Source organism: Saccostrea echinata, unplaced genomic scaffold (assembly GCF_033153115.1).
Source record: "Saccostrea echinata isolate AGI-Se365-2 ecotype Australia unplaced genomic scaffold, CSIRO_AGI_Sech_v1 ptg000036l, whole genome shotgun sequence".
NCBI lineage: Eukaryota > Metazoa > Mollusca > Bivalvia > Ostreida > Ostreidae > Saccostrea > Saccostrea echinata.
The window spans coordinates 7938285-7949148 of record NW_026889785.1 but is presented as its reverse complement, the minus strand read 5'-3'; the positions used below and the strand labels follow the sequence as shown (position 1 = coordinate 7949148).

The following is a 10864-nucleotide window of genomic DNA, read 5'->3' as shown; positions in this document are numbered from 1 at the left end:
CCTTCAAATTGGTGTGCTTTGCCTTAAATAATTTCATAAGTACAGTATATAAACAGATTCATATGACTACATCATAATTTTGTTTCCATCAATTATTTAAATGTGTAAACTGTCATGTGTTGGACATGGACTTACACTCATTAACAAATCGAAATCACTGAGGAATTTAAATAACAGTTTGTCAGCATAATTCCGGCACTGAATTTCCTGAAACTTTGTAGGTATTTCAGAATAATGTATAGATTTGTATATTACCAAGAAATTTTGATTCCATTATTTATCTAGAAACTTCAGCCCAGTTAAATTTGTAACATACAAAGATTTGAATGTCCTTATATGCAAGAAGTTTTGATGTGATGATTTTTTGCAAGTAATGCCCCTTTTTTGAATTATACTGTGTATTTAAAATGCACTGTGCCATTCATTACGTGTTGCATTGTCGAGTTTTGGGGAAGCGTGGGGTATGTGAGCTTGCTCACTTTTTCTTTCATTGTTGAAGCAATATACAGACTGTTCAATTAATATTTTCACAAATTTTCTGTATAATATTACGACTTATATATTGCAATAGCATTTCACACGAAAATATAATTAAAAACTTATTTTATCTGGAAATTATTGGAACTACGAATTCCTGGACGCGTTTGATTAACACATCCTTGCACTTTCACAAATTTTATCTTTATCCTTAATATATAAGAAAAGAAGCGATTTTGTTGTGTATTAATGAAAAACATTACATCTATTATCCAGAAAATCCAGAGTAGAAATGTGCAAAAGCAAACCCCTTCACTAATATCGTCAGCCCGTGCTCAATGTTGTGTACAGAGTTTAACAAATTGAATACACCCGTGAAACGTAAATGTTTTTGTAAACAGGGCACGAGCTCTGTTATTGTTAATGTTTACGATTCAGCGGGTGTGTTCAATTGTTAAAGTCCGCACACACCACTGAGCACGGACTGACAATACTGTGAGTGGGTTTTGCTTTCGAACATTTCTACTCTGAATTTTCTGGATTATAGTTTTAATATTTTTCATTAATACACAACAAAATTGCCAGTTTTCTTAAGTATTAAGAATAAAATTAACATTTGTAAAAGTGCAAGGATGTGTTAATCAAACGCGTCCAGAAATTTGAAGTTTCAATAACTTCGAGATGAAATAAAATTTTTATTATATTTTAGTATGAAGTGCTATAGCAACATATAAGTCATGAAATTATACAGAAAATTTGAGAAATATTAATTTCAAATTTGTGTCCAAGCACCTTTAAACAAAAACAAAGCTGTTGGCCAACAAAAAATCGAACAAGAGCTTCAGGCTGACAGAATAGCAGGTCCTTACCTATTGCCTCCTTTTGAAAATTTACAAGGCTCACCTCTGGGAATAGGTCCATAAAAGAATCCGGGGGAGTTCCGATTGATTCGCCATCTTTCATACCCCAATGGGTCCTCCATCAATGATAATATACCACAAAAATTTTGTGCGGTTCATAATTAATCCATTGATGATGCAAAAAAAATAATAAGACAGATTGGGGTAGGAGCACTATTGGCTAAATCTGATCTTGAAAATGCATACAAACAGGTTCCAATTCACCCGGATGATTTCGAATTGTTAGGTTTTCAAATGGAGGGGTTGTTTTACTTTGATAAAACCTTGCCCTTCGGGCTCAGTTATTCATGCCATCTTTTTGAAAGGTTCAGTGGATACTACACACAAAATTTTTGGTTCCCCGCTATGTTCATGTTTTAGATGACTTCTTGTTTATTGGGTCCCCCAATTCTAAAGAATTGAAGAAGATGCTGAGCTATTTAACTTTAGCTTGTCCGCCGACAAATCTGGTGCCATTCTAGCTACTTGCACAGACAAAGGGAAAGAGAGAATGATTAAAGAAGGGAAAAGTCTTTACATTAGAGAATAAATTATTATGAATGGGAAAGTGGCCAAACCTCACAAAACAAAGATCATGGCAAAGGCAAGCATGTCCACTCCAGATTCCATGGTACAACGAGCACAACACCTTATTCTCCCCTGATCCCAAGTCAGAAAGATGGAAGAACTCTTAGCATCATCATTGAGAACATTCTCAACAGTGCAGTAACAGCTGTCAAAGGTGTAGTATAAATGTCATAATTATTTCAGCACACCATCAATTCATTGATTTCATTTCAATTCAAACGCAGTTGAACTTTGGTATCTTGAATATCATGGATATATATCGTAATTTAATTGAAGTCCCAACCACTTCTTATTTAAATATTTTTCCCTCGATATCTCGAATCGGCAGGCATCTATAAGTTGTTTCTTGGTGTCACCGAGTTCAAGATAATGAAGTTTGACTCTAATAAAATTCTACTTCATTTTTAAACAAAACCTTTTCCTTGTATTATTTGAGTAGCATATAACCTTGAAAATACTCTCTATGTAGAATTTGCAAAAGATTTTATTTTGTACATTTATGTTTTGCAAAATTAAACATCACATAACACTTTTACTCAAATGCATGTCAATTTTATACGATAATATGAAGATATCCTCTAATGTCACACATTTTAGTTAATTCAACGAATTTCAAATTATTTTAATAGATTGAATCTACTAGAACTGTGAAAGTGAATGGTTCAGAAACTGTCATCAGGACCATAAGCGTACAGGAAGATGCTAAGAAGATCGATATCACCCTGTAGTGTCATATGGCAGAAGAAGACCTGAAATTCGGCCAGTATTTGTCCATATCACACTGTATGGTAAATGAATGGCAATTGCAGAAGACTTTGAACATTACAAGAAATTCTAGAATACTGGGTATCGTTTCACAAAAGCATCGTAAATTACGTACTACTTAGCGAGTTACGACGAACTTAAGTAGTACCTACGTACTAATGAAACGAAATTCGGAATCGAAATCAGTAATCCCATTCTGTCTACTGGAAGCTTAGTAATAAGTTCACACTTTCCATCCTCAGAGATCACGTGATAACTAAAGGGTATATAAGTAGAGACCACAGAGATCTTAGTCAGTTCCAGACTGAAGTCGAGAGAAGTCGGTTGGTTTTTAGCTAAGGTGAGGAACATAAACTTGCTTAATAAAGTCTTATGTGCCTGTATAAGGCTTTTGAGACTGTTGTATTTTTCTGCAAGTTTGTAAATATTTTGTTTGCTTAGCTAGGAAGCGCATGCGCTCCAGGACAGAATTGGACTTTGTAGATATTGTTAATTAAAATCCTTGATTGGGAACTTTTATAATTATTTGATTTATTCCTTTAATTGCTCAGGCAGAGCAACCGAATCTTCGAACCCAGAAACGTTACATAAATTTGGTGGCAGCGGTGGGATTCGGTAAGGAATATTTTCTATAATCAATTTTTAAATCATATCTGCAATCCTTATGGACGAGATGATGGATCAGGAAATTTCATTCCTGGAGAAGAGCTGTGAGCAACTGCGCAAAGAATTGGAGAGGTACTCTACCCCTCTTCATAAACGTGCGCGAGCGCGCGATTTGGGAATTGCGACTATGGTTGGTGCGAGTGGAGGCCAGGGCCATTCAAATTCATCTACAACAGATGAAACAGTATTACTACAGAGGAATGAGCGAAGCGGACGCACCACTGAGGAAAATACAAACACCGACCATGTTACGATAAGGCCTGCGAAAGCGCAAAAGGAAACTGGTAGAAATGACGCTGAACTTCCGGATGCGCTGTATAATTATTCTTTAGGTGATGAAGAACATAGAGTAGTGGCAGATGCACAGCAAATGCGCGCGCGCCGTCGATAGCGAGTGCGCCGATGATGGCGAGTGCGTCGATTAATTCAAATACTCCACTATTCAGTGCGCCAAATACAAGACATGGAAATGTTCATAGTAATGCGCAAGCACAAAGTCTGGAAACTGGAGTCAGAAACCCAATGAATGCCAAACGGCAGACGGATGAAGTGGACCAAAGTAATAAAAATTCAAGGTGTAATATCAAACCTGCAACTTTTGATGGTAGTCATTCATGGCTGGACTATAAGTCCCATTTTGACGCATGCGCTACCATTAACAACTGGTCAGAGAAAGAAAAATGTCTTTACTTAGCTGTTCTGCTAAGAGGAACCGCACAGGGTGTGCTTGGAAATGTTTCAAAAGAAACAGGACAACAGTATGATTTGTTGGTTAAGGCCTTGAAGAACGCTTTGGGCCGCCAAATCAGACTGTGCGCAGTTAAAGGAAAGAAAGCAGAGAGCGTCTGAGACATTGTGTGAACTGGGACAAGCTATCCGTAGACTGACTTGTCTAGCTTATCCTACAGCGCCATCGGAAGTTAGAGAAACACTGGGGAAGGATGCATTTATTGATGCATTAGTTAACTCCGATATGCGCTTACGCATCAAACAGAGTAGACCTGGAAGTCTGAATGATGCTATTCGGCTTGCTGTAGAGGTAGATGCTTACTATAAAACGGAGAGACGAGGAGATTTGCGAATGATTGAGAGCATAGAACACGACCATGTAAAATCAACGCAGCCATTAGAACTAATAAATCTGATGACTAAAATGCAAGCCCAGTTAGATAACTTGGAAAAACAGGTCCAAGATCAAAATCGGAGACAAAGAAGACAAACATCACAGTTGACAGGCAGGAAAACTAGTGATGGAGTGATTTGTTATTATTGCAAGAAAAAAGGGCACATTCGTCGGAACTGTCCTAAACTTGGGAATAAAGACAGAAATAAGAACAGTGATATCCCGGCAAAGAAATTAACTAGTGGGAGTGCGCTGCGAATTCGTAGTAAGCGCCGGAGAAATCAACGTAGGATGCATGGACACGTAGGTGGAAGCACTATGAGTAATGAGGCTGGTATTTTTATTGAGGCAGAGGTTAATGGTACACATACAAAACTGTTAATCGATACAGGGGCTTCATTAACATTAGTCTCAAGAAGGGTGCATGATATGATAACGCAAGAAAAGCGACCTGAATTAGAGGAGAGTGCGCAGAAAGTTTTAAACGCAAGTGGAAATGCACTTTCACATTATGGAAAAGCAGATTATCAGATCAGAGTTGGGCAATTTGAAACAATTATTCCAGCTATGGTAACAGACATCACGGTGGATGGTATCCTTGGCCTAGACTTTTTGAGGAAAGGTAGTGGTATTATAGATCTCAGTTCTAACACTTTGAGACCAAACAATAAAGAATATCGCATTACTTGTGAAGGAACCATAGGCTGTTATCGTGTCATTGCAGCTAATGATATTTGTATCCCCCCTAGGAGTGAAGTAGTTATTGAAGCTGGGATTCATTTGGAGGCTCAGATTACTTAGTCGAGCCAGAGGAAAGATTTCTAGAGAAGTGTCGTGCGTTGGTTGGCAGAACCTTCGTAAAAGGTGGTGAAACAGTACCTGTGCGACTTATGAATATTACAGATGTAGCCCAACAGATTTATAAGCGAACAATGATTGCCAAAATGACAGCTGCTAATGAAGAGAAGGCACAAGAGACAACAAGAGAACAGAATGTAGGACTCCGATCTGATGTGCAAGAATTACTGGATAGATATAAGAAAAACCTTCCACATGTACAAGCTTTGCAAGCTAAAAAAATTCTTACATAGATATCAGCAATTTGTTTGCTACTTCGAATTTTGATCTGGGTCGGACTACAGTCGTTAAACACAGAATCAAAACTAGCCCTACAGAAAAACCCATTAAACAAGGAGCACGGAGAATCCCATTACATTTGTTACAAGAAGTTGATAAACAGGTGAATGAAATGATTGAAAAGGATGTAATAGAACCCTCAAATAGCCCTTGGGCCTCCCCCGTGGTTCTAGTGCGTAAGAAAGATGGGTCGATGCGCTTCTGCATTGATTATAGGCGACTAAATGCAGTAACAGTTAAGGACGCGTATCTCCTCCCAAATATAGAAGAAGCATTTTGATCAACCTGTCCGGGCATGCTTTATTTTCCACGTTAGACCTCAATAGCGGATACTGGCAAGTTGCTATGGAGGATGAGGACAAGAGTAAAACAGCTTTTGTAACGCGCAAAGGTCTATTTCAATTTAAGGTGATGCTTTTTGGTCTTGCCTGTGCGCCTGCGACCTTTGAACGTTTGATGGAGACGGTTCTTGCAGGTCTCCAGTGGGATGTATGCCTGGTTTATCTCGATGATATAATAGTAATTGGAAAATCATTTGAAGATACGCTTAGCAACCTGGAAAAGATTTTTGATAGACTGCAAGGAGCAGGTCTAAAGTTGAAGGCAAGAAAGTGTAACTTGTTTGCCGCAGAAGTTTCATACTTGGGTCATATTATTTCGAAAGAAGGCATTGCGACAGACCCGGAAAAGATTAAAGCCGTTGCTGAATGGCCTGTACCTTCGAGTGTATCTGATGTTCGTTCCTTCCTCGGGTTGTGCAGTTATTATAGACGTTTTATTAAAGATTTTGCTTTGGAAGCAAAACCTTTGCACCGTCTTACAGAGAAAGGGCGTAAATTTCAATGGACAAAAGAGGCACAGGATGCTTTTGGAAGTCTTCGGAACAGATTGATCTCTGCGCCGATATTGGCACTTCCAGACGTATCTTTACCTTTTATACTTGACACAGACGCAAGCAATCACTATATAGGAGCCGTGCTTTCACAAGAAGTAGGTTGAAAAGAGCGAGTGATACCTTATGCCAGCCGCACATTAACAAAAGCAGAGAAACGATACTGTGTGACGAGGAAAGAATTATTGGCTGTCGTACACTTTATAAAACACTTCCGCCATTATCTGAATGGAAGAAAATTCCTTCTTAGAACAGACCACGGATCCCTTAGGTGGCTACTTAACTTCAAGAACCCAGAGGGCCAATTGGCAAGATGGCTTGAGGTTATTAGCACCTATGACATTAAGATATAGCACCGCCCGGGTCAAAAGCATGGTAATGCGGATGCTCTAAGTAGAATTCCGTGCACACAGTGTGGATTTGACCCTAACTGGGAAGAAGAAAAACCTAACCTCTCAGTGAGATCTGTGCAGTCATCCACAAAAGTAAATAACGAGGAGTGTGATAGAGAAAATATAAGTCTATTAGAAGCACAGAAAGATAACAAAGATATTCAGCTAGTGCGTCAGTGGGTTGAAAAAGGCAAACGACCATTATTTGCTGATGTTTCACAGTATGGTTACGTAATTAAGTCACTATGGAATCAATTTGAGAGATTGAGCATTCGAGATGGCTTTCTAGTGCGACAATGGATTTTACTCCCCTCCAATCGAGAAACGTATCAAGTTATAATATCAGATTCAGAAAGGAGAAATGTATTAAAGATGTGCCACGATAACAAAACATCAGGCAATCTTGGTGTAACGAAGACGTTAGCCAGAATTAGACAGAGATATTACTGGCCAGAATTACAAAGGGATGTCCGCCAGTACATAGCAGAATGCGATACCTGTACAAGAAGAAAGAATCCTATCCCTAAAAGACGGGCTCCAATGCAGATCATGGCATCTGGTAAGCCTATGGAGAGAATAGCTTCAGACATTTTGTGTGAATTATCGGAAACTGACAGAGGAATCGTCATATTCTCGTCGTGTCGGATTATTTCACAAAATGGACGGAAGCGTTTGTTCTTCCGAATATGGAAGCAGAAACTATTGCCCGAACGATTATGGAACACGTTATAGAAAGATCTGGCGTTCCTTCCGTTCTCCATTCAGATCAAGGTCGCCAATATGAAAGCAAAGTATTTTTGGAGATGTGTCGGTTGCTTGGAATCACTAAAACAAGGACTACTCCCTACCATCCTAAATCGGATGGTAGGGTTGAACGCTTCCACCGTACACTAATATCAATGCTGAGTGCTTATGTCCAGGAGAATCAGAAAGATTGGGAATTTACACCTTCCCTACATCTTAATGGCTTATCGATCCACAGTACATGAGAGTACGGGGTTTTCTCCCAACATGTTAATGCTTGGAAGAGAGGCAACAACGCCTCTAGATTTAATGTATGAAATGCCGTCAGAGATGAAAGACATTCCAGCGCGTCAGTGGGAATGGATATTGCGCGAACGCCTAGAGAAAGCGCATGCAATTGTTAGAGAAAACATGCCTGGAGAGATGTTGCGGCAAAAGAAGTATCATGATGCCAAATTATCATGGTTGTCGTTCAAGGCAGGGGGATATGGCATATGTATACTTTCCAGTCAGGAAGAGTGGCTGCTCCCAAAAACTGACATCGTTTTGGAGGGGACCATTCAAAGTCGAGAAGAAACTGTCTGATGTGTTGTATGAAGTTGCTTGTGATTCTAGAGGGAAAAGCGCTGTCATACATTGTGATCGGATGAGAAAAAGTCACACCAGAAGCACCACAATACTTTTTAGTAAGGGCGGTACTGGAAAACGTAACGCAATACGATATTTTTTGTTAACGAATCGCAATATACCAGAATATCGATATTATTGCGCAGCTCTCAGACATACCATGCAAATATTCTGGAGAAAACTATGGTCAAAATGCTTGTAATAAATACTTACGCTACAGAAATGATTAAAATAGACAAATCTAACAACCCCCCTAATCCCACTGTGGGAGATGGAGACCGATCCTTCGGATGAGACCGTATAAACCTAGGTCCCGTGTTGCAGTAGGTGCTGGCACGAAAAAGATCCCTCACTGCTCAATGGCCCCGAGTGCCGAGTATGGGTCAAAATTTGTAGCTCCCCACCGGCAAGTGGTGGCGTATCCATATGAGTGAAAAATGCTCGAGAGGTACGTTAAACAACAACTCCAGTGGAAATATTTAAATGTTCATTTCAAGGGGATTCACTTCTTTACACCAATGACCAAACCGAGCTTCTCATCAAGTTCTTTCATGCGCGGATCTAGAGGGGGCGGGGAGAGAGTCGGGGAGGTCCGGACCCCTGGAATTTTGCAGAGTTAATAAAAATATAAACAGGAGCAAATAAAAAAATTACTTTTGACAAATCCCTGTGAAAATGTAGACCCCACCATCACAAAATAGTTTTTTTCAGGCTTAGGGAATGGATTTTACAGGGGGTTTTTTTCTTAAGTTTAGAGAATAACCATGCATGTATACATACATTTACGTTATAATAAACTTTATTATATACTGTACATGGCCAATCTCTAAACGTAAAAAGTACAATCTGCTTGCATGTAACGGCATAGGTCGTGATTGAAATATTATATATTTGAGAAAGTATAAGTTTTTACGATTTTTTTTTTAAATTATTGGGGGGGGGGGGGGGGTTTCCACATTTCAGGTACCTGTGAATCCCACCTTTCCCATTTATTTTTTTGGCCAATTATGTGTACATGATGGCATAAATAGAAATCGTTCCATATCTTTCCTTTCTTTTTGTATTTTATTTTTTAAAAAGTTTTATTGCAACAAAGTGCAAGATGTATGCGAAAACAAAATAGCTTGATTGTTTTATTGTCCATTCGAAGGATTTATGATAGATATAACTTGCACCCATTTGTTCTGTGATTATTTCCCTTGTTTTGTTGTTTACCTGGGATGGAATAGAAATGGTTTTTCACTCCATCAGCTGCATGTCTTGCTGGCATCCTTATAAGTTGCCGTGACATCTGATACAAAGCATGACACACATCCTTAACCGCCCTACACACAGTAGATGGGGACAGGCTGTCAAATGTATCGGCTACAAAGGAATAAAAACCTCCGGTGGCGAGAAATCTCAGTGTGGCCATTGGTATGCGAGTGTATCTTGATGAGTTACAGATCAAGTTTCTATTTCGTTCCGCTTCAATGATTTTTGACGGAATTACGAACTTTTCAATAAATTTTTCGGGGGTTTCCGCAATTTTTTTTAAACGCTTGCAGATGTTGAGCTGATTTTTGGTATGTGACTTTACCTTCATGAATTATAGATCAAGTTTTTATTTCGTTTCACTTCATTGATTTTTGACGGAATTTTGCATTTTCAACTTTTAACGGGAACCAGATTACACTTGCCGGTTGGGGACTAGTATTGCTAATGCAATACTCTCAGAATGTGCGTTTTATATGCTTCTTGTCATTTTTGAGCTATGTATAAGTAAGGGTTTGTTAAATCTGGTGTCATTTCTGGTGATTATTTAACCATCTGCTTTGTATTATGTGGTACAAAATATTAAAAAAGAAGAGGAATTCATTTAAGGAAAAGAGTTCGTAGGTCTAGTAAACTAACAATCATATTTCCTCAGAAAAAAACAACACTAAATGTAGAAAAATGGGGTTTCCTTCTTAGCTATACCATCCCTCTGCTGAATTCTTTTCCATTTTTCAATATTTTGTCCAACGTGAAGGAATACTCAGCGTATCAGAAGTTTGCTTGTTTTGCAAATTCTTGATTATAAATATTTTCGAACGCACTCATTTTGAACATTAATAATCAAAAGGGAGTATACAAAGAAAATGGCCAGTTATTCATGAAAACTGCATATAAAATAAGAAAGTACCAATTATTGTCATTTGTTAAAAAATGATTTTCAACTATAAATATTTTATTTTTAAAATACTTTAAAAAGGTTTTTTTATGAAAAAATTATATACAAAACACTATACATGTATATTTCTGTACACAATTATAAGAATGAGAATTACAAATACATTTTTATTTGCATATTTCGAATCAGATAATGAACACATATGATGATAGAAGTCATATCAGAACTGCCACCCAATTCTTAAAGCCAGATCCAGAGGACATTGCCACTATTAACACCAAAACCAAGGGTGATAGGGTGTCAGTCAGGGGGATGATTCAAAGGGTAAATAAAGACATGATAAAAATTGTACTTCTGTTCAAAATTCTTAATTTTTTAGTTCACCTGAAAGTTCATGTTCTC

At 38.2% G+C, this 10864-nt stretch overlaps 1 pseudogene; it reads left to right on the top strand.

The window, feature by feature from the left end:
- The first annotated feature begins 1575 nt into the window (after window positions 1–1575).
- LOC133199965 (uncharacterized) lies at window positions 1576–2851 on the top strand (annotated as a pseudogene).
- The last annotated feature ends 8013 nt before the right edge of the window (window positions 2852–10864 follow it).